General features: G+C 42.6%; 1 protein-coding gene and 1 long non-coding RNA gene across 2 annotated transcripts in view; one reads left to right on the forward strand and one right to left on the reverse strand.

The window, feature by feature from the left end:
* auts2a (activator of transcription and developmental regulator AUTS2 a) overlaps window positions 1–24032 on the reverse strand; it is a 288031-nt gene that overhangs the window by 41434 nt on the left and 222565 nt on the right. The window lies entirely within an intron of this gene.
* On the forward strand, window positions 1382–6038 carry LOC117954971. Its single transcript, XR_004658930.1, has 3 exons — window positions 1382–1491; window positions 2406–2415; window positions 6025–6038. It is a non-coding gene; the product is annotated as an uncharacterized LOC117954971 (long non-coding RNA).

Here is a 24032-nt window from a genome sequence, read left to right on the forward strand (position 1 = left end):
CGTTTAGTGGACCGTGGCCCCACTTAAACATAATGATGGATGCTAATGATGCCCATAATGACCGTTTCTAAAATGGTGATAATTACAATTCTTTTATAGCTCTTTAACCGCAGCCGATCTTCATAATGATTGTCACAGTGATAAACAGGGATTGCTAGAGTTTGACCTTTCAGAACACATAAAGCGCTCCGAGACGAAGCGAGGGCTTGTAACTAGGGCGGCGCAATAAATCGGCGATGTTATCGTCATCGCGATATCAACTTGCACATTGTGAAAGACACAAAGGAATATTTTTGGTAGTAGAAAAAGATAATCTGTAGAAAACTGCACTCTAAAATGTAACTATCATTCTTTTTTAAAATGGTGCATGTTGTGTTCAGTTCAATGTTACATTTTTTCAGAAGAGGAATGTTGAAAATGATTTCCGTTCAGATTTTCAATTCTACAAGCAATTTGTTTTGTTTTAGCAATATTCTGAAAGCAGAAAAAAGGCAGAACTGAGTCCATTTTAATATCTGTTTATCAAAAGTAATATTGTTATCACTACATTCAACAACGTTGTGGCATTTTTTCTTATATTGTGCAGCCCTACTTGTAACAATTACTCTAAATAGTGAGAAAAGTCATCTACAGATGCTTGTATGTAACCTCATTACATAACTCAATAGGACTAATAGAACATTATGTTAGCCATACATGTTATGGACAGCAGGGAAACAAGCTGTACGAGCACAATAATGATTCTACAAGACCAGTTAACTAAATGTCAATTCAGAGCTATCTCCAATGTAGTAGATTTAGTAAATAACAGTAGAATCTGCACAGGGAGTAGATCAAGCCAAGACCTGATACCCATGTCCCCTCTCCCCCCATCCGGCCCAGTGCTGAAATGCTGGCCGGCTCCACTGTTACATGGCACAGATTACACCTGTCTTATACCAAATGCCTGATAATGCAATCAAGCAGCTTTGAAGCTTGGTGAATCTCCAGGGCCTGTTGTAAGGAGGGGAAAATGAAACCGCTCCCACAGTGTCTGCCTAACTCTGTGATTAGACCTTCATCGGAGACAGACAGACCGAGAAAGAGCATTTCAAATGAACTCATCCATCTTCAGCCATGAGCCCCAACAGGCTGAGGGGGGCAGAGCTGAACACCCCTTTTAGAACCACATTTGGCTGTTGTGCACATACTGTATAGTGTATCAATCCAGGTAGGATCTTAAGAAATTTGGGGTTTTCTTTGTCTTACTGGGATAGAATGTGTGTTAGATTGTTTACAAGTGTCCAAGTCAAAACTATTTCTAGGTGTTTGAGGTCCAGATGGCATTTCAGCTAATCTCTAAAAAAGCTAGTAAAAAGCTGATTTGTATCGCCAGGACGATAGCCAATGGGTTCTGAGATTGAATTTCATCCAATGCGTTCCACCTCTTTTGCTCTCCACACAGACTGTTTACCAGCATGCAACAAAAGCCTGCTCAAACGTGATTGGTCAGTACTAACGGGATTACAAACGGACTACAAACAGAAACCAGAACACCTCTGATATCGGGATCAGCCCACTGTTTACAGAGATTAAAAGTAACTAACAGACAATAAACCTAGTGTTCGTGTATTCTACATGGAAAAGACAGGGTGGCTTATCAAAGAATCCATATAATGAGGTCTATATTGCACTGGAAGATTGTAGTACATTTTCAACATGCCGTGTGTGCCCCTTTGAGGGCCACTGCTGTGTCTTTATGAGCTCATGTTACTCAGAGAGAGAAAGATGGAGGTGACCTGCAGCTCAAACTGCCAGCTCCAGTCATAACCGCTGATCATGGGACAGATCTGTGCATCCACCATCTAGACTTCATCACTCATCACTCTCCACCTCCTTAATGCAACACACTCAGTGGCTCTAATGCCCCGTCCTTCCAAGAGAATACTCATTTGATTGCATGAATAACTCTCAGTATGCACTTGACCTCGTCTTTCATTTGAACTAGTCTGGAAATAAAGATGTACGCTTTATGGGCAGCAATGGGCACAGTAGATTTCACAAAGAAGACCATTTAGGATTTTAGAAATTACGATTCCTACTGGGAAATATACAATGCAGTGAGCAACTTCCAGGTTTCACGTTTGAAATTATTATTATGGGGCATGTGGAGGCGAGTGTCCGAGAGCTTTATATGAGCAATGTGTTTCCTTTGTAGCCATAGCTGGAGAGGGAGAGCAGAGCAAGAGGTCGGCTAGGCTGCATTCAACATGTTAAAGGTCTGTGTTGGCAAACAAATAAGAGCTGCCGAAGTGCGTGATGCCTTCGGGTGGCGGTTTCGCCTCATCAGAAGCACTAACTGATCTGTGCTGTTTACGTTTAAAGCAACTGATCGCCTTAAAGAATCTAAGTAAATTTTAACGAAGAAACTAATCTGTTTGAGTAAAATTGACTAGAATGCTGTAGTTTGAAATTAACAAATTCAGCTTGCAACACTAAAAAGCCAAATTATTTCTACTTAAAGTCTGCAGTAAAATAATCTTTTCACCCCACTATTCAACTCATCATTTAGAGTTACAATTTTCCACTGAGAATTTACTATTCATTTTAACCGAATTATACCGAAATTTCAGCTCCAGGGAACAATAAAGGTTTATCTTACTTAAGTTTAATGCCTAAGTTATGACAACTCAAAATTTGCACAGTGCACTAAAACACACAAAATGCAGTACATTTATTTACACTTTTGGTCCACATTTGTCCAATAATGGGGAAAAAAAGTTAGAGGAATTGGCGGAGGTTTTGACACTGATATTTGGGCTTGTCCAGACAACTTCTGATAAGGCCTTCAGTGATATGGACTGACAATATATGAAATGGTGAAGACAGCATGGTGGTTTTCATTGTCATAAAACAAGCCCCCATCATGTCCAGATAAGTTGAGTGAAATGCCAGTTAGAAGCTGGCAGGACTGCAGGGCTGATGGGGGGATGTGATCCTGGCCAAGGGGTCATGTATTTGAAGCCCACCCCAGCCGGCGTTACTTCATGATTAACGGTTTTCGCTTTTCCCAAACAGAGAACGGCTGTTTGGATAATAACCATGCCACCAGACTGCAGCTACAACATCTCAGATCACAGCAGAACCAGCCATCACAGACACATCCTGCCTGGTGTTGGATTGCATTATATCCTACTATCAGTGTTCCTGCTACAGTGTATCTACATAGTGTATATAAGGGATATACAATCTATTCTCTAAAGCCTTATTTTGTATAGGTGCAGCCGGTATTGTCTAATTTTGTATTGCTAGGATGCTAAAAGCTTATTTTCCCCTCAGCCTAGATCAGAACTTGAAGGTGGATGTCTCCAGCACTTCCCTGATCTCATCTTTATCTCAGCTTTAATGAAAACCAGGTAGATACAACGGCCCAGTCCGGTCACTTCATGAGCCATGGCCCTCCGCGACAGTCTCTCTCTCAGCCTCTCTCTCTCTCTCTCTCTCTCTCTCTCTCTCTCCATTTGGCTGATGATTCATGACTGCGGATCGATGGCAGCTCCTGTGTCATTTCTAACAACTGTTAACTTGTGATTATTTTGCTGACACCTGACAGAAGTCAGCCCCCCGGGGAGGAGGAATTTGGACGTGGAAGAGCAAGGAGGACGCTGGCTGCCTCCCACATGAAAAGCCAAGAACAAAGCTGGCAGTCTGCCCTTCAACAGAATCAAATGTTTGACCTCAAACACCCACTGAATACACAGCTAATGGCCGTAAACTCATTAGCGCTGCCCAAGTGAATGTACAACTCCTACTGGGGCCAGATGAGGTGGGAAATACAGAATTGTGGAATATCCTAATGCAGGAAGAAACCACATCTCACTCTCTTACACACACACAGACACACTGGAGCCACTTTAATCAACCTTATATGAGTGATATGACTGATTAATGAAGGCTTTAATCAATAAAGATGACCAGGTTAGGGCTTGTTGACCGGGCAAACCTACGTGTAATTGAATGTTATGGTTACTATGTCATCTTTTCTTGATTTTTTGATGACAAATTGGGGGTTCTGGGGGGAGGAGATGTGTTCATGTTGTAAATTGCATACTTTGTTCCTAGCATGCTTTTGGATTAGAAATTAGGCTTTTTGGTGGCCATACTTACATTACCTTATTCATCATACTAACCTACTCGATAATTACATTCCCAGGAACATAATGTTTAGAGATTATATTTTATTTCCTGTTGTTGTTTTTTAGACTCATACTAAGTTTTTCACAATATGTATGTCCTTTTCAGATTCAGTGATGTAAATCGGTTTTCTTAGCTTGTCATCTTGATTGTAAAGTTTCTTTGTCTGTGTTCTGCTTCGGTTTGCTTTGTTTTGGGATGAAATGGTTTTATTCCCCTCAGGACAAACTCCTCAGCACTGCAACAATTAACAAGTTGCAAAGCGTCTGTGGTTTTTTTCCTCATCGAATTTCTTTTATCACTTTGATTCTGTTTTATCACTCTGCAATTGAACAAAAAATGAATTATACATGTGCTGCAACCAGAAACTGTTTTAAGATTAGGTACATGAAAGGCATATAATATCATAAAGCGGCCTAGAAACAAGTATGACTATGAAAATGGTTCGGAAATAATCATTCTTTCTAATTTTAAAATGGTTTTTAAAGTACAGGTGCCAACAGGTGTCACACACATAGCTCTCTACAACAAGTAGAGGGGCTCATACTACACTACTCCACCTGCAGTTAGCAAAGCTTCACACAAAGCCACTGCATACTGTGCATACCTTACAATAACATCATACAGTACTGAAGCTGCTTTCCTCCTATCCGGTCTCAGATGTTTAGGCTAGGGGAAGTCAATCCAACACCAGAACAGTCCAGCTCCAATAAGTCTTAATTAAGACTGAAACAATAGGACGGTTTTGAAGGGTTTGGGCAATCTGGGCAATCCATCACATAAAACAGAGTTGCTTTGTAACACAAATGTTAAGGTGTTATGGTGTCAACCTCCACAGAAGTCCGGAAGAGGAATGGCATTAATTCTAATACATCTAAGCTATCAAGTGACTCGTGTTTGTTCAACATGGTTCCCCTTTGCCCCCGGTGAGCACCACTCCACTGCCCCGCACTTCATTAAGTGGCCAGAGGGTGTACCAGCCAGAAAAGAAACGGCAAATAAAAAACAGCCCATGCAAGTGCTGGGTGTTGAAAACAAAAACAAGCACAGCTCAAGGTCCCTCTACTTCAGAAGGATGTAATTACGTTTCATCTAGAGGGATGACAAATTGATCAGAGCACAGACGTCACATGCAGTGGTGTAGTGGTCAAAAAAGAGGTGGGTAAACTATAAATTCTATGATCAGGTGGACCACGACGCGATCACCGATAAGGGGGGCCACGGCCTACCGGTGTATCCTGATGACATTGCTATAGGTTGTCTTTTATCGCTGGTTGTTCCCTCATAGGTCACACAATCAGTATTCAATCCATACATTATTTGAAGTTCTTGTTAAAAAGACTCAAGAAGGAATTATATGGTTGAAATCTATAAAGTTTACTAAATCACAAAACAGAGACAACAAAAATGTTGTAAAATATTCACATCTGGAATCAAAGACCTTTTTTCTTTTGTCTTAAAAAAATTACTCAAACCAACTAATCAATTATCAAAATAGTTGGTGATTACAGTTAATATATATATATATATATATATATATATATATATATATATATTAAGAACCGCATTGATTTTCTCCATATGAATTTAGATTATCAGCCATAATGTATAAACCATCCCAGGTACACTGACCCAGCTTCTGCTCTTGATGAAGCTTGAAGTCTGTATGATATCAACCTTGTAACATTATAAGAAAAATTAATTATCCACTATCTTACGTAGAAAAACTACATTACCCACAATCCTATGCGTAACAGCAACGTTTCTGATTGGTACAACTCGCTGTTACCATAGAAACGTTTACGGTACCCGCAAAACTGCGAACAGCTAGAGAGACAACGAGTTAGCTAGCTGACTAGCAAAGGGAGCTTCTTGTCACTAACTTTCAGTGGCCACAGAATGCATGAAATAATATCCAGTTAATATCAGACAATATATCCTGAATGTCACTAAGGGGAAAAGGTAGCTAGGTGACCTGCAACTTCCTGTCTGAAAGGGGTAGGCTAACCTAATCAATGCCGGGGCTTTTTGAGTCAGTAGCATGAATCTGCCATCAACCAAATTAACCTCAAAAACATGAAGTTGAGTACTGTTTTCCGAGCTCACTCACGTTGGGCTTCTTTCCGACACCGTTTGCTGGCATCAGTTGGAGGGCTGCTGTCTTGGCGGCGCTTAGAAAAATGACGGATATCCATTTTTAAAACCCATTTATCATTAACTACATGAGACATGTAGCCTAATGTAGGATAGTGTGACTGGCGAATAGACTGCTGCTTCCTGCTTGATGTTTTAAGCCCCCAACGTCGACTTCAAGGCACCCAACCTTTGCCCAATCCTATTACCTTACAGGCAGCGCGGCCTGGAAGGCGAAGTTGGGGGGTATACCCCAAACACCGCAAGAGATTGGTCAACACTGACAGTAATGCAGCGCAATATGATAGACTTTGTCTTACGTTTAACAACCTATGAAACTAATAACAATATGAAACTAAAACAATATAAGCTTAATTTAGAATGGCTTTGGGACTACAGGCTATTCAGAGGTGGATAAACGCACTTTGGAGGTGGGTAAACGCCATTTCCGAATTTTGAGAGGTGCATAAACGGCGTTTATGTGCGTTTAGCCTCCACTACATCACTGGTCACATGCCAGCATTAAGATAGCAACTAAAAACTATCTGATGCTCCATCTCCCCATACAGGCACTTGACTGGCCAATCTTTTCTAGTGGTACATCTACTGTATATCTCTGGGCATAGAGAAGCCTGCTGGGTATAAATGAAACCTTTGTTTTCAGGAGGGAAAAAGAACTGTATTTAAAGTTATTATTCCACATTATCAGCTCAGAGTAAAGTGAAGCTTCGCATTGTTTTGCAGACAGAGTTTGATGCCGGGGGAGGTGCCGAGTTGGGAGTCTCATGTCGTTAAGACTTGAAATAATGACGACAAAATCTCTGAGCAGAAATGAATTGATTAGTGCGTTCAGGTCTGAAAAGGAACCTGGATGCGTACCAAATGACTGTGGAGAGGGAAGGTGCGACAGAGCTCTTAATTGCTGGAACTGCAACGAGAGACTTGATGATTTGTGACATCTTATCCGGTACTCTGCGCTAACACTAATAACTGTTAATTAACTGCAGCAAGGATGCCAGAGAGGGGGAACCAAGGGAGGGGATGCGCGCGCGCGCACACACACACACACACACACACACACATAGAGCCTTGTGTGTTCTCTAGATTAAAGGAAAAAGCATCTCCAGGGATGTTGGAGCAAAATGGAGCGAAGATGTTGTGGAGGTCAGGGTGTTAGCTGTTCTGTAATGCTAATGGGCACACTGGAGCCACACTGCTATCAAACGAGAGAAATAACAGCAAGGCAGTTATTGTTTTCATATTGATCGGGTTGCGTAAATCTGGTAGTCCTAATTAGCCCACGAAGATGGAAAACAAAGTCAATGTTCCGTTCCAAGGCCAGCTTCAATTTCCAAAGCAGATGTTCACAGATGTTTTTTTTGTAATCGAAAGAGTCGGCATCTGCAATCAAGCTCTTTAGTGCGATGACAGGGGAACGCATGTGTACAGTGCTATCCTCATTAAAGCAAAGTGCCTGATGTGGTCTCTCTCTCTCCCCCCCGTGTGGAGGGATCCATCCTCCACCGGAAACAGCACCGGCATGCAGGGCCCTGGGAAATGTCTGTTGTGAAAGCCAGGCCACATTCACGGTGATTAATGAGAAATCATACTGGGGTCTCGTGAGTCATAGGATGAGACATAAAATGCTAATGCCAGCTAATGCTAATAGTGATCAACACTGTCCCCATCTGCCTACTGACCCATTTGGTTAATTCCAACTTTACTGGCCTTTAGGGTTATTAAGTGCAGCACAGTAAAACTGTTGGCAAACAATAATGGGCCATAAAATATCTAATCGGTTTTTAGATGAAGATGCATCTTTCAAGTGTTGATCTACAGTTCTGCTTGGAATCCAAACCTACCCCGTACCCAAAGCTATGCTTTTTGCTTTATTTCAACTATTTATACAGGTCCCCGTTGAAAAAGAGATTCTACCAGTTAATTGAAAAAGCTTATGAGTTATGTGATTATGAGAAAATTGTTAATAAAAACTATACTTAAATATCCCCACCTGAACCAAGCTAGAAGCCGTACACAACGAAGCAGCCCGGAATCCAAGCACTGGTGCAATGTTACTAAGTATATTTACTCAAGTACTGTTCTTAAGAAGTTTGAGGTATTTGTACTTTATTTGAGTCTTTCCCCAACATTTCTGAGAGAATATTGTTTTTCCCTCCACTACATTCATCTGACAGCTTTAGTTACTTTGAAAATTAAGATTACTGCAAACAAAATACATGTAGTTTATAAAATAAGATGTTTTATAAATTAAATTAAAAAGGTATTATTCTAACTTAAAAATGTATAATTCTAAAAGTCCAGCTCAAATGAGTAGACCATTAAAAAGTTAGTAAAAGTGACCATATGTAACTTTTCTTACATATGGTTTCTGAAGCTTTGTCATTTTTCAAATAATGATTTTAAATGACGTGTAACAGCAAACGAGACGAAACAGTGAAAGGAGGCTATTTTTACATTGTTTTTATTAATGCCTCTGCCCGGGTCAGAATGATCGTGCTACAGTCACACATTCGGATGGGTCACGGATTTCTTCGTGTTACTGTATCCAGCCAGGTAAAAGAAGCAGGAGATTTCTTTTTATAGGTCTAATTGTGTTTCCTAATGGGACAGGACCATCACAGCAAGGAAGGAAATGAAGAACTAAAAGCTAAAAGGGAAAGTGAAAGAGGACAGGCAAAAACGTCAGCTTTGGCTGGGCTTTCAACAGATGGAGACAACAACGGGATTGTAAATGATCCAAAACCTACCCTGAATCGGCCCCCAGGTATATATAAGTAATCAGGTATATATAAGTATGTATAAATCGGTTTCATTCATACAAAAACTTTAGATTGTGCAATGTGGTTGTACTTCAGCAGGGGACATTAAATGACGGCCTCCTTCCGTTTAGCGCGGACGTTGTATTCCTTTTACTCCGTATTTATGTTGGCCCATTATTTTATTAATCTACCCAGTAATCTACGGAGTGTATTCAGCACGGTAAGAAAAGACAGCAGGTGTGGTGAAAAAGGGACAGCTGCAATCAGCACAACTGAAAGTTCCAAAAAGCCACTTTAATTAACACAGCTGGTTTGATAGTTTCTAAAATGGGAGGATTTGTCTGCATTAAGAACTTTTACTAATACTTTGGGTACTGTTTCCTGATTCCTGAGTATTTTTAAAGTGTGGTATTTATGTTTACTAGTTAGCACTTTTATTAGTATTACTATTATATTATTAGTAAAGGATCAGAATACTTCTTCCACCACTGGTCAGAAGTAGCTATTGTTAATCATAAATTCATATGGAGGCGTTTACACATTTGCTGCTGAAAAAACACCAACTTTGACCTCTACTCGTGTAGCTTTTCATCTGTAAACTGCTGCCTTGCCTCGGGTCGAGGTTCGCTGTGCACATCTACAGTATAAAGACATACACAGTTTACATTGAAACGGGATAACACACTGTTAAGTGTCAAGTTCTTTAGGAGTGAGGTTGAAGGCTGATTCTCTGTTTTCTTCCCCATCTAAACAGCTGTCATGTGTCATGAATCCAGCAATGCCCTAGCCTGGAGGGCCGGGGCCGTCCTAAAAACAAACCGCGTTTCCATCCTCCATCTCCAGGAGACATGACGAGAGCGTGGTCCTGGAGTAGATAAACAGAGAATGCCATCGTATGTCACTACTGCTTGGACTGATGCACCGGATGGAAATTGAGGGAGTTGGAAGGAAGGCTGGGAGACGCGCGTGCACACGCACACAGAGGCAGGCACATCTCCGGTAATAGCTTTTTATTTGTCCCTGACATGCCTTGGTCGAGACATCGCCTTCAGATGTCCTGTGTTAAATACCTAGAGCAAACAAGGTTACACATTCTGATGGGGGAAGTCCCATTTTCAATTGAGACCTCTACAGTCTATTAAGCTCCAGGATACAGTACCGCCTAGAGTGACAGAGAATGGAGGACAAGAAATGGAGGTAATAGACTGACAAGACGGCAAGATGCTCATTGTGATTTTACTGGGGCTTTGGTGAGAGCTTGTCACTGTGTTAAGCCTCAGTGAAGGACGTGGAAGATCACGCCGCTGTCTGCTAATCAGAGGCCTGCTGTGTGTTTTGTCTGGTTCTGTGGCACCTCACTTCTATCGCACATCAAGGCAAGGCCCTGGAGCGCTGTTCGAGCTAGGCAGGTGGGCAGCATTTCTGCTTCCCACGTTTCAGTTTGACAACACAAGCGCTCCAGGGCCTTCAAAAATGTGTGGATCCTGTCAGTGTCTCAATAACAACAGCAGATAAGCCTTGTGATGAATGGAAACATGACTATATTCAGAGCTTGGGGTCCTTTAGAGATTGCGAGCCAAGAGAAAGAAGAAGATTTTTTTTCCGAAGGAACATGGCAGCTGTGTTTACCTAAAATCTAATTTCCTTGAAACAGCACTGTGACAGGCCTTTCTGCTGCAGTGTGATCTGGAGTGTTCTTACACAGTGTTCAACAACTTTCTGGCATGTGTCCCTTTCATTTTTGCAAACGGGCTGACGCTTTGACAGATGAGCGGTACCGATATGCAGCCTGTCCGCGAACCAAGTAGCTCGGAGAGATGGGGAGGTTATTCCTTACAAAGCCAAAAAAAGAGCTTTTAATAAAGATAGGCTACACCTATCCTCCTCTCCGTGCTTTTGACAAGGCACTTTAATTTGAAAGAGGAGTTGTCAATTTGGATGTAAGGAGTCTATCAAAGAACTGGTGTCTAAAGTAAAAGATTGTATAGAGCAGAAAAAGGTGTTAACACATTCTTGACTGTTGTCTTTCCATTTGTATCTAAAGCCAGATTCATGGGAAAGTTATCAATGGCTGTCAAGATTCCATTAAATGTCACTTGACGTGATGTTGTATTGATCTACACTCCATTGCCTCCAGCTGTACTCCAGGAAATAGCCACAGTCCAACACGCCTTTCTTGTGTGCAGCCAAAGTAAGAAAAACAATGGCTGTGTTGCTTTTGCTTTTCTCTCAGGCAGTCTTCCAAGAGTGAAGCACAACTGTGACAAAACCAAAGAGAAGTGGCCAGATGTGCTCAAAAAAGTCCAAGGTAAGAAATCTCAAGAGGGTCTGTGTCTGAGGGGAGGGCTTCTCTCGTTAATCTTCTCCTCTCTCATCTTTAGCCCCTCTTTTCCTTTCATTTGGTCTATCCTATGTGACCTCTCAGTGAGAAGGGTGACCTGAGTCTTACGTATGGACCTGACAACCACTGACAGACGACTAACCCCTGAAAGGTCAGCGCAGACGGGGCCGGGAACACCTGCTTCTCAAGACAACTAACCCTTCCCTAAGTGCTCAGAGGAACTGTGGGAGCATGGATCAAGTGTTGTAGATGGGCAGGAACCCCCGAAAGCAAATCAAAGTTGTTATCAGTTAAAAGAAGTTGAAAGTAGCAGTTAGGAAGAAAAACACATAGGTGTAAATTCCTTGCCTGGGCCAGCAGGAGACAAGACTGGATGGGTCTCGGGAGTCAATTGGGCATGCCAAGGTCCGGTGTGCTACCAGTAGTTTGAGATTGCCTCTATAGTCCGAAGCTAATTGCTGTCACTCTCTTACTTCTCCCTCGCTCTATCACACACACACACACACACACACCGGCTTGACGCATACAACAGCGCACAAGTATGAACATCAGGGAATTTATGTTATTTGCACTACAAACAGAGTACATTCTTTGTATTAAGTACCCTTTTCAATATTATATTCAGATTTATCATAAATAATTGAACATGCACATGTGTTTTAAGTTCCATTAAAGAGGGGTGGAGGTGGGGTCACATTGGAGCATTTAAACATTTACTTCTAGTTACCTTTATAGTTTGTAACTGAGTATCTAATTTAATAACTTTTTGGAAGAAGTAACTAGTAACTGTAACTAATTACTTTTTCGAATTAACTTGCCCAACACAGGCAAGCAGTATCTGGTCAGCCATCGTTCACGAGCCGTCTGTTTATGGAAGTGTTTTTTAGGAACGGCTATAAGCTGCAGGCTTGGAAATATTCAGTGTAACAAGGTTGGGTACACACAGAGCAAACCAGGCACAGCTAAAACTACAAGCAAAATGAAAGGATGATGTACTACACCGGTACTAATCTGCGTTCCTGTTAGTAGAAAACTGAACTCAGGAAAATACTATGAGCTTAAAAGGAAAAGCCACACATTCCATGCTAACATGCCAGCTTATATCTGACTCAATGCAGGCACAAGTTTCTAATCTTCAAAAGCCGGTTTCATAAGTGCGTAATGAGTGAGACCACAATAGAAAAACAAACCATTTATTTTCCTCCCCCAGAGAGTAAGTGGAACCACATGGAACAGTGCGGAGCCAGATCCCAACATCTGGGCAACATGGGAGAATCAAAGCCAAGTGGTGCTGTGGACCCCAGTGAACCACGGCAACCCTTGCCTGCCCTGACAGAACTCTACTCAATGGAAACACAGGTTGGAGCCATGTTCTCCGGAGCGCCTGGGTTTCCCCTCGCCTTTTTCAGGATAATTGCTAATCAAAAGCGGACTGTTGGCAAATCTCCGGGCACGGTCCACCGCCGTAATCATTGGCAGCTGGGGGAAAACAGCTGGAACAGTCCATGGCAAAATTCCTGTGAAACACTTTCTTTAATATTGGCTGGAGGTCACAGACAGCATCATCCTGGCGGGGGATTTGTATTGCCGGAGTAAGACATACCTTTAGGTAGCTGCTCCGGAATATTACCATGAGAGTGCACAAAACAACATTTATTGGTTTGTTTGACTGCTGAACACTGTTCAGACTGTGTTACTGTTCTGAATGCACAACAGGGTGATGAAATCTCCTGATTAACACCACTCAGGCAAAGCTTGGTTTAATAACCTTTAGCTAGTCTGCATTACTCCCCGACCAACAACAAAGACACGCTCTTATCAGAGCGGGCAGGCTGAGGTTAAGAAGCTGCACCGCCACCACCTGAGGGCTATGTATTTTAGCTGGGGATTTAACGTCTTACACTAAGCCACCCTCCTCCTTGCTCTCATGCTCCACTCCTCCCTCTCTTCCTTGGATCACATTCAGCCACCAAACAAACAGGAGGAAAATAGCTCTGGAGACAATAAACCAAACTTCACAAGATCAACTATGCTTATTAACTTACAAACAATATCTGGCTTTGGAATGGTTCAGCTGCAGAGTTTATGATCTATGAATACTGGGTGGATGGCAGGATGAACACACACAAAGGACAGATTGTGTGCATGCCCCGGAGGTGCAATCATGTATTTTAATACTCAACAAAGATAAGGTTGAGCACTGGGTGTACTTGTCCTCTGGGAGGGATGAGGGGTGGGGCCGCCTCCCTCATGTCCAAACACATTATTCCAGAAGGGTTGTGGCCATGCTAATTTATTCCTGAGTGGTCCTTAGGGAGTGTGTCTAGTCATAAAGACCCTGTCAGCCCCTCCCCTCAGTGGGCACCGCAGTCTGCAGGCAGAGCCTCCCTAGAGAAGTGGACCCTGCAGGCATATTATAAAGAGGGATAATGCCACTCTCAGCTGTTTGGGCACCTTGAGGGTTTAAGTCCACTGCAGAAAAGGTTGGAACAGCAGTGTGGCATGACTTGACACATGACATAAGCTGCAAATGAACGATGGATGGATGCCTGGCTCTGTCCTTCCATTTCCTCTTTTACCAATGCTGACTGTGTAATGGCTGCTACACGGTATAGGCTCTAATCCTGGGAGGGAGAGAGTTCCTCATTACCGCAGCCCTAGGAGGGAGCTGCTGGCTTGTCAACATGGAGCCATGGAGGAGGCAGGCTGCTAGCTCCATTCAGCCACACTAGAATAATGTCAAATGAACTGAATGCTGGGAGCCTATGAGACACCCAAAGAACCACTTTATCTTCTTCATTAAAGCCAGTTTAGAAAGAAAGCTGGGAGAAAAAAAAATCAATTTTCCTTAAAAGTCTCCAGAACAGACGGAACTAAATTAATTGCACCATTAGGCCCCCAATAGACAATGCTGGTGTGTTTGCCCTTCGCAGATGTATGTGTGCCTACAAACAGTCTTAAAAAGGCACTTATGGCATCATTTTATATAAAATAATTAATGTGGATTTAATGGCCAATAAACACAGGTAGGAGACTGCATTACTCCAAAGAACCAGAACCTTTTCACAATTTAGGGGCACAATTGTAAGCGTGTTTGTGTCTTGAACATGGCTAATTTCTCTGAGGGTAGAACATGGCTCATTACAGATACAGCACATCAATATAACCTCGATATGAAACATATACAAGGGAAGAAAATGAACACTGCAGTATTCTGTGCTTTGTAACTAATGCCAATGAGCAATAACAATAATAATGTTCACGACAACTAAGAGCAGATTGGCTTGGGAAAGCCGTTAGACTTCCTTTTATTTCCCCTTAAATAATTGTACTTATTTGCCTTTGAAGAGTAATAAATGGGCTTTCACCTGGTGATTAAGTGCTACTAATGCACCTTACAAGAGATCTATACATGAGAGCTGTCCGTTTCAGTCTGCAAGGCACCTTGCCCAATACTGACTCACTTAACCACTCTGTCCTCATAGAACCAAAGGTGGGCTGCTTTCACTGGGCACTCAAGGGAGTGGTCAAAGGGAGGTGGTCCCACAAAAGCTTGTCATTTAGGGGGATGTAGCAGCAAGACATTGTTCCACTTCTCTATGTGCATAGGATAATGTCAGATGCAGTGAAGTGGGAACATTGGCAGCATGTGTGGGGTAACAGTGGGATTACTCTGAGGTCAACCCGCATGGGGAACTTTGGGGAGGGCATCACATCTTGGGCCAGGAAACCTTTGCTACAGAATTATGTTGATCGATGGACCTGTCTGATTTGAGCTTAGTATGGTACCTCTGGTGCCTCCCCAATGAGAAAATATATCTTCATCCTCTCTGCTTTCCCCAATCTTCAACCCCCCTCCCCCAGCCCCAGTGCTGTAAGCCATGTGCACCCACTGACCAGAATCCCAGCGTGTGATCTGAGGGAGACTGAATCGTACTGAAAGATTAAGGAGATGTAGGTGCATGGGGGGTAGGCCTGCTGGGCACAATAGCAGTAAGAGCTCCCCAGGCCATTAGCACAGGTCCCCAGGACACGGCAGTGTTGTAGGTCCCTGCAGAGGAGAGCTCAGCTGGAGCTTCACATCTCACTGCCTCACAGCCAAAGACCCCCCTCATAAACACACTCACACTCACATTCAAGTGTATGTTGGAGCCACACAGTAATGTCTTTGCCAGGAGTCATGGGGCGGCTGCAGACACACTTCAGTATCTGGAGATGTTGTGCTTGTTTTGTCAACAGTTTCACTTTCTTTGAAAGCATTGTTTGTGATTTATAGCCAGCAGCGAAGCAGAAATATAAAACAGAGTCCTATTGATTTCTTTTTTTTTTTTTTTTACTGTTTGTGTCGTAACTTTTTCCTGATTCCGCACAAAATGTGAAAATTAATACAAAGTGTAAAGTGGCTTCGATTTGAACCCTACTGTCGCTTGTTATTGCTAGCTTTTTTCATAAGCAAGCCCACTGGCAGCCACAACTAAAAAGGCATTTGGGGAATCATAAAAATGCTATTATAATGGATTTTGACCACAGATTTCTTTTCCTCTGTCTAAGCCAGACTCGGGGGAATACAACTATTATGAAAACACTGCACGGGCCTATATTTTTCAGTGAGGAAGTTTTACTAGACATCATTTCCTTAGGAAGAAAATGGGCCCATTCCTCCTCCTTCTTCAGTCTGTCTCCCTCCTTCCTTCCTTCCTCCCTCCCTCTCTCTCTCTCTCTCCAGCCCTCTCTGGATCCCTCCCATGGCCCTGCGCTCTCCTTCAATGAGTAGCTGGAAATGACAGCTTTAATCACCGCCTGTGGCCACGGCGAAGGGCCGGTTAATGATAGAAAAGAACAGAGGGCCATTTGCATCAATCAGTCCTAAATCACTTTTTATGATAATGCTGTAGAGAGGGAGGAGAGGCTACCCAGATGCCTCCTGCATGATGATGATGAGGCTCTTCTCTCCCCACCCTTGTACCCATGGAGGTTTCTTAAAGGGATACACCAGCAGTAGTACTATTGCTCTTACAGTACAGTGTGCCCTGGCATGGCTAGAAGGAAACCTTTACTACACAGTACTTGGTACCATCCTTCCCAGATACTGACTCAAGATGCCAAGGACCACCAATTTATGTTTGGACTTCCTTAGAAAAAAAGAACTTGCTGTAGGCAAGAAGACTGCCGGACAGGTTCAAAACAGGTTAGGAATGTGTCTTTGAGTTTTACGGGCCAGATTAAACCAAATTCTTCCTATGCAAATCTACCAAGATGGTAAGTAGTGATAAATAGGAGAGGTGACATTTTTATTTTAAAGCTATGCCAGAAAGCCTAAAGGTCAAAAGTGACATTGGATGCTTTTTTTGCTGATGTGATAGTGTAGGTGCTCATCACTTACAGCTATCCAAAAGCTAAAGGACACATGATACCCAAAGAGAAGCATGTCGCTGGACATTTTCACCTGTATAAAGTCTAGTTTTAAAGTCTTACATACAGGTTATTAAAAGTTATTGTTCAGTGCGTTGCTGTCCATAACATCATTGTTTTTCATATTTCCTGAATATATATTGCCTTATGTTGATTCTCAAATAGTTGTGTTGATTTTATAGTCATGTAGATATTGCAAAAATAAATGTTTTAGAACATGTTTTATTTTCTAATGCAATTGAAAACAATCCTCTTCATTGCATTCTGTGCTGCTGGAAAAAAAATTTGGTATGTAATGTAACCTATTTCTACTTGTATACAACACACTAATAAAATCCATTTGGTCTCAGAAATGTTATTAAAGAAATAGACTTCAATTAGAAGAAAAATATTGATATTAGAATTTAGTTTTTTGCTGAAATAAATAGTGACAATATTTCAGTTAATAACAAAGACAGAAAAGTTGAGATAATAAACTACAATAAGGGTTTTTCATTGGGCACGGCATGTAACTAAGTTAGGTGAATGAATGAATCTTTAAACAAGATGGAACAGCTGACAGCTCTCTGTGTGGGTTAAAGGATAAAACCCTCCACACAACATGCACATGTAAGTACTCATGTACTTGAGTATTCCACGTACTGGTGAGTATGTGGGTAAAACAAGCATTGCTATCTTTTTCATTTAGTCAACAAGCTATGTACTGTTTAATTACAAGTGATGGGAGGTTCTGTGTTTCTAGAATTAATTCAGAAGTGCTCTGATTAAATGCAATCAATTTGATTGTTAACACAGCAGGGCTTTCTGAACAAAGATCATCTGTGGAAATATAATAAATGCAATCAAATGACAAATATCTCATTTGCATACTGTTGTATTGACACACAAGGGGGAAATATAAGCCTGATTAAACCATATGCTTTCCCTGTATGTATAGTCGTCTGCTTCAAGAAAATATTTTAAATGTTACTTAATAATGAGACTGCATAAGGAGCGGCGTGTTAATAAACAGTGAATTCACAAAGCCATCAGGGGAAAGCACCTGATGCTGAGCCAGTGTCTCTTCATCAGATCCAGTCCAAGATGATTCAAAACAATGAAGAAAGAAAGTGTCCACTCACCTCAGACACCACTAAACCCAGCCTGAGGAATGCTAATCCTGGCCTCCGTGCCAGAGACAAGGTGAAAGGAATATCAAGGCGATACTCCAGAAAGACATAAACAAAGTAAGACTTCCCTTTGACCAAAATAAAAATAATAATTCAAACGTCCATGAATGCTTGAATCATTGGCTGAAAGACTTGCCAGTACCTGGCAGTTTAAAATGGCAGAACACAACATACCAATTTGTCACAAAAGGAGACTCTGACAAGCGCAGAATCCTCACCAACACACAGACAGGCATGACAATGCTCCTTCAGGCTATTGCCTACTTCCTCTCTCTCTCTCTCTCTCTCTCTCTCTCTCTCTCTCTCTCTGCTACAGATGGTTTTTGTGAGTGCAGGGGAGGGCATGGCTGTTCCACGGTAATCCCCAGCCACACAGACGGAAAAGCTTGTTAGAGCATTTGCTGATCACCACAGAGAGTCAAACCCGAGCCAGGGAAAGGTCACCAGGAATTAGGCTATGCTCAAACTCCAAAGGCTTGCCTAATTCCCCTGATAAGCCCCTTTGAAACTCAACCTGTTCTGGCTGTGCCATGGGCTCAGCCTTGCCTAGAACTAAAACCCTCCACTAAATCTAGCTGGAACACAGCTCCTTACACAGAGGAGCACACATACCCACACAGGCTCACAGCTGCACACACCACTGACGGAACAGACCAGGCTTTTCCCGATGACTAGACTAGAACAATCGACCGAAGAATCAATGATTCCCAGCGTGTATGAATGGAATTGAAGCTGCCTTGACGCAACACTGGGGCTTTAACACTGAGCTCCTTTGGACACAAGGAAGCTTTGAAGCTGGAATGAGTCTTGGTTTGGACTTCATGCCACTGTTGTTGTCAATTATCCACTTTAAAAAGGACACCAGAGAAAAAAAGTAAACTAGCAGTGAGTGAAAACATGTGGGGCATGAACAGCTGAGTTATGTGCAATGTCTGAATTTAATCGCTCCTTAGCTTCAGCTGTTCTGAAACAAAACACATTGAACAATGTGTGCATGATTTTCTGAAAATACAAGCGCTCAGGCAAACAAATGTAAACTGTCTAACCATGTTGGAAGAGCACTGTGTTTTCACACTCACAAACACTGTTTACATTATATTAATTTGCACTCTCGCAGAATAATCACAACTATTACAGCGCCAGTATTTGCATAGTCCTTCCTCTCTTTTGCTTTCTCTTTAACACATGTACCCAGAAGAAAAATACAAGTCATTTAACAAAAAAAGAGGACTGCTGTTTATATTCAAGAGCGCTGTTTGCTTTATTCTCACAGAAAAAAATCTTCACGTGACACTGAAAAAGGAAAGTGGAAAGGCTTTGACAGTCCACCGGCTTTCCTTCGTATGAAACATAGCGTTGACCTTAACTTTCTATTCTGCCAAAGCAAAGTGCCCAGGTAGCCCCGAGTTTGAAGACATCCTCAGTACAAACACAGCAGACCCGTTCCCTCTTGATAGATCAAAGAGGCAGGGCTAGACGTGCGCTAGACCCCATTGGCATGCTAGCCCACCCGTCTTTATTTTCTTGCTTCGTAGCATACCCGAGTACGATTTGTCCACTCCCCCACTCCCTGTACACGAGTCCGGTTGCACACACATCATCAACGTGAGATTTGATTACGTTGTCGCCAGCGTAGAAAAATGCCCCAACAGCAAGATCCCAAGTCAATACAATGGAGTCAACCTTCGTATTATGCGACAGTGCGACACCCCTCAGCCTTCAGTGTCGCACTGTTGCTTGCTCCGTAGGAAACTACTGGAACTGTTGGGTCCTTGTGGATTCTGGAGTGTGGTCTAGACCTACTCTATCTGTAAAGTGTCTTGAGATAACTCTTGTTGTGATTTGATACTATAAATAAAATTGAAATTAAATTGAAAATATACCAACTATTGTTTATGTCAAGAGCGAGCCTCCCATCTGCCTTCCCACTGCATCAGCCTCCAAACACTGTGTTATTGCCATTTTCAGCACTCTGCAAAAAAGTGAGCTGAAATACAAATAGTGAATTGTTGCATTCTTTGTCATTTCACATCTGAAACTAACACTTATTTCTGTCAACATCTTAATTATATACTACAAGCCCAACACTTTGCTCAAGTGTGGCGTTTACTGAGGGAACTATGGCACTGACAGCCAATAATCTGACTGTTGTGATCATGTGACGTGCAAGCTGTTTGGCCCTGGGCGCCTGTCTATCGAATGATGAGAACACTTGTTTTTATTGTCACTGCAGTGAAGTATCTCTCCCCCTGTCGTGTCAAACTTGATGTTAATCACCAGCATGTGCCACCAACTGACACAACACGCAGCCTATATGAGCATGGCACACTCTGGATTTACTTTATCACCTGTTCCATGGCATAGATTTACCAAGAAGTCAAAAAAACAAAAACATTCTAGAGTTAGATCCACATTCGGGATTTTCACTTGAAAAATCAGATCCACTGCATGCACTTCAGACCCTTTGGCAGTTCATCCATACAAGCTAAACTCTAAGAAAAAGTGCACAACACGTTAAATAAGACATCTGAAATATATATATATATATATATATATATATATATATATATATATATATATATATATATATATATAGGTTATTTGATATTATGAGAAACAAAAATCCGGTACAAAGGCAAGCATCTTTCAACAAAAATTAGGTATAAACAGTTCTTATATCTTCAGAAATCCAGAAGCAAACTGGACTGTTAGATCATTTGCAGTCTTAAATCCCTTTCACACATCACTGCCAACCTGAAATTATCTAGACATTACCTGATGGAGCTGTACGTGAGAACGTAATTATCCAAATCAGTTGGATCGGACATCAAACTGTTTTAGCATGCCAGCTACCGAGTATAAAATGCTGTGTATTCTCCGGCTGAGCCCAAAGTGGGAGAATTTACAGAGAGCGACCGGACGTGTTGAGGACATTTCCTGCTACTCGCTCAAACTGGAAGATAATTATCATCCGACAGTGAAGACAACGACGCCACAACCATTAGACAAATTCTAACAACGGCAAGATTACACAGTGTAATCCGCGTCATGTCCTGACTGCTGCCTGCACTCTCTGCGATTGACCTAGCTACGCAAAAGAAGGAGAGGGGCACCCTCACTGAATCCCGCAGCCCCATCACAGATTTGTGTTTCCAGCCAGTGGCAGTTATGGATTTGCATTACAGTTAGCCATCGAGGCTAAGGCGTCGGGCAGCTTCAGGCGCCTGTGCCAACCTGGAAAGAGAGACCGTGCTCACAGCTTTGCTGCGACCTGGCCTTTCCGTCACACGGCCAACAGGTTCGGCAGACACCTCTTTATTGGCCAAATGCAGGTGAAGCACACAGTGACTGGGAAAAGACGTGAAGGCCATTATGGTAATAGTGCAGTAGTCTGCCAGGGATGTGTCAATAGCAAAGAACAGAGGTCTCCTGCATGAGCTTGTATGAGGTTAGCCAACCAAACATAAGCATATCACCTGGGAAACGGCTTATTAAAATATGCTGTCTCTGTCAAAAAACAGACAGATTTAATTTGCGACTAATATAGTTTCATGGTAGTAGATGGTGTGTATGCATATGTAACTAAATGCGTCAGGATGTCTGTATATGTACAGTATGTATTTGCGTGTGCAGGAGACAAAGCGCTGCGGTGGCTGATGGCGGCAGGCCCGGGCCAGGGCCTTTCTTCAATGCTCCTCATTAACAGCTCATAATGGCTGGCAACGTCCTCGCGACATCCTGGCTCCCTTTCATTAGCAGCTGGCAGCGAGGCAGGGAGATGACTGGACGCTGGCATCGACCCATCGGCACTCAAGTACAGCATGGGAGCAAAGCAGGGAATGGGGACCGAGGAGGAAAATAGGTGGCAAGAGAGGGAAAATCCTCATCTCAGTAGATTTAATTAAAACTGGGGTGAACAGATGGGGAAGATGGAGTGAAGTTCAACAGGAGACAGCTTATCTGTCTAAGTTTCCACATTTCTCTTTGCATCCCTCCCCCAGCAAACAGACTCCCTCACTCTATCACCTATGTGCTTTTACTTTTTTTTTTATTTTTTTTTTTTAGATAAATTCTTGGCTTCGAGAACGTTCCAATTCATACCATCCACACTGGGGGTGTGGCAGCTGACAAAAACAAGGGAGAATTAAAAAAAAATCTGACCCAGCTCAAATGAGCTCTTGAAGAAACGTGGCCCTTTATTTCGCTGTGGGTAATTATGGGCTGGGCTAGTGCCGGCCAGCCCAGCACTGGGCCTGGGATGTTTTGCTGAGGGTGGCTAAAGCCTTATTAAAAGGTAATCCAGGCAATCCCCGTGTAAAATAAAAGAGCTATTTGTTTGAAATAGAGAACCACCCAGCGCAGATCCAGCCAGACAGAGGGGAAGGTCACTCAGTGTAGGGTTTTAGATCAGAAAAAAGATCAAGCTTGCCTGTGGCTCTTTTTTCTGCTCTGTCCCAGAAGAAGTCGCTTTTCATTCAAATGTAATTATCACCGCACAGTAATATGACCTTCATGGCTGCATGTTAAAAGGAGCAAAAACAGCCTTCAGTCCCTGTGGCCATCCCAGAGTATACAGAGGGATCACAGAGACAAGCGGAAAAAAACTAAAGGATTTTAAAGCATTGTATAATAATGGCCATTTCACGCCGCAGAGAAATGTAAATGCACATGGAGTGCATGTGTGTTAATCGCTGCAGCGATTTCTGGTATTTTCACACAGTGTTTGACAAACTGTATCTTTGATTGACATATGCTGCTGAAGCATCACATAATATCCTAGCAACCACAGTAGGAATTACACAAACATAAATCACACAAGGGGAAAAAATCCTCACATCCACCTCGTGTAACAATGCCAGTAGTTTAGCATTTTCCGCTGAAACGTTTCTGCCTTAGCTCAATTCCCCGCTTCATTAACCTCATTATCCTTTGAACCTTTTTCACTGTTAATGCCAAATGCAATTTGTATTCTGAGGCCAGGCAAAAAGCTCTAAACTGATTATCCCAATTTGAACCGTGGCAGTCTTAGATATTGTTGAGTCTGAAAGGGCCATCTAACTGGTGAATGGGCTTCTCATATGCCTTCTGAGTTTCATGACACAATGTTGCGTCTGCTTTGCAAGGGATAAATTAAGCGTGTGAAAGTCTAAGCAAAGCCCTCATTTTCCAGTTAATCAAATCTTCCCCTAATCAAATTAGCGCACATAATTCCTCTGGATGCGTGGTACAAAAACAGCATTATCCCCCTCTCTGGAGCTGAAAGGCGAGGAATCAGCATGGTGCCTCTCTCTCCTCTGCATGAGCGGCCCTCAATGGAAAGGAGAGGGCCGGGGTGAGGTGGAGGGTGGAGGAAAGCAGGGGCGAAAGGGGAGGGCACGGCTCTTCCCAGTGGCCTAACAGAGAAAGGCAAGGCCGGGGTAAACTTTGGCAGCGTTTAAGTTCCCAGCTCATTAAAAAGCCTGGCTCAGTGGCCACCTCCAGGGAGCACTGGAGCGTTGGCTAATGAGGTACTTGTTTAATTTTCTTTCAAAGGGCTGGACATCTGTGACACCCCCCACACCCCCTCCCATTTCTCCCCTCAGCCTTCAACCCCCATGCCTCATCTTTTTTCTTCAAACCCCACACAAAGCCCATCTATCAATAGGCCGCGGGGCTCTCTCTGGTTTGATGAAGTGTCTCTCATTGAATAAGGCAGATAATACATTTGGAAGAGTGCAGAACAATCGCCATTAACTCTGATCTCTCCCTCTGAACAGTCAAAGCCCATCATGGAAATTCAATAGTGGTCAAGCTAAATGGATAAATGTTCACAGTGCACCATAACGTTCTAATTGATTTCCCTTCATGAGATAATCCACTCTCCTCGATAGTGGTCCTCGCCACTCCCTTTCACCCCTGCCACCCCTCTGTGGAGATACCAAATATCTCAGGGAGGAGAAAAAGGGGGAATCGCTGGTATGCATTCATCTATTTGAGAAGTGGCATGGTCATCTCGCCATTTTGATGTAGAGGAGTGGCTTGAGT

Source organism: Etheostoma cragini, chromosome 13 (genome assembly GCF_013103735.1).
Source record: "Etheostoma cragini isolate CJK2018 chromosome 13, CSU_Ecrag_1.0, whole genome shotgun sequence".
Taxonomy (NCBI): domain Eukaryota; kingdom Metazoa; phylum Chordata; class Actinopteri; order Perciformes; family Percidae; genus Etheostoma; species Etheostoma cragini.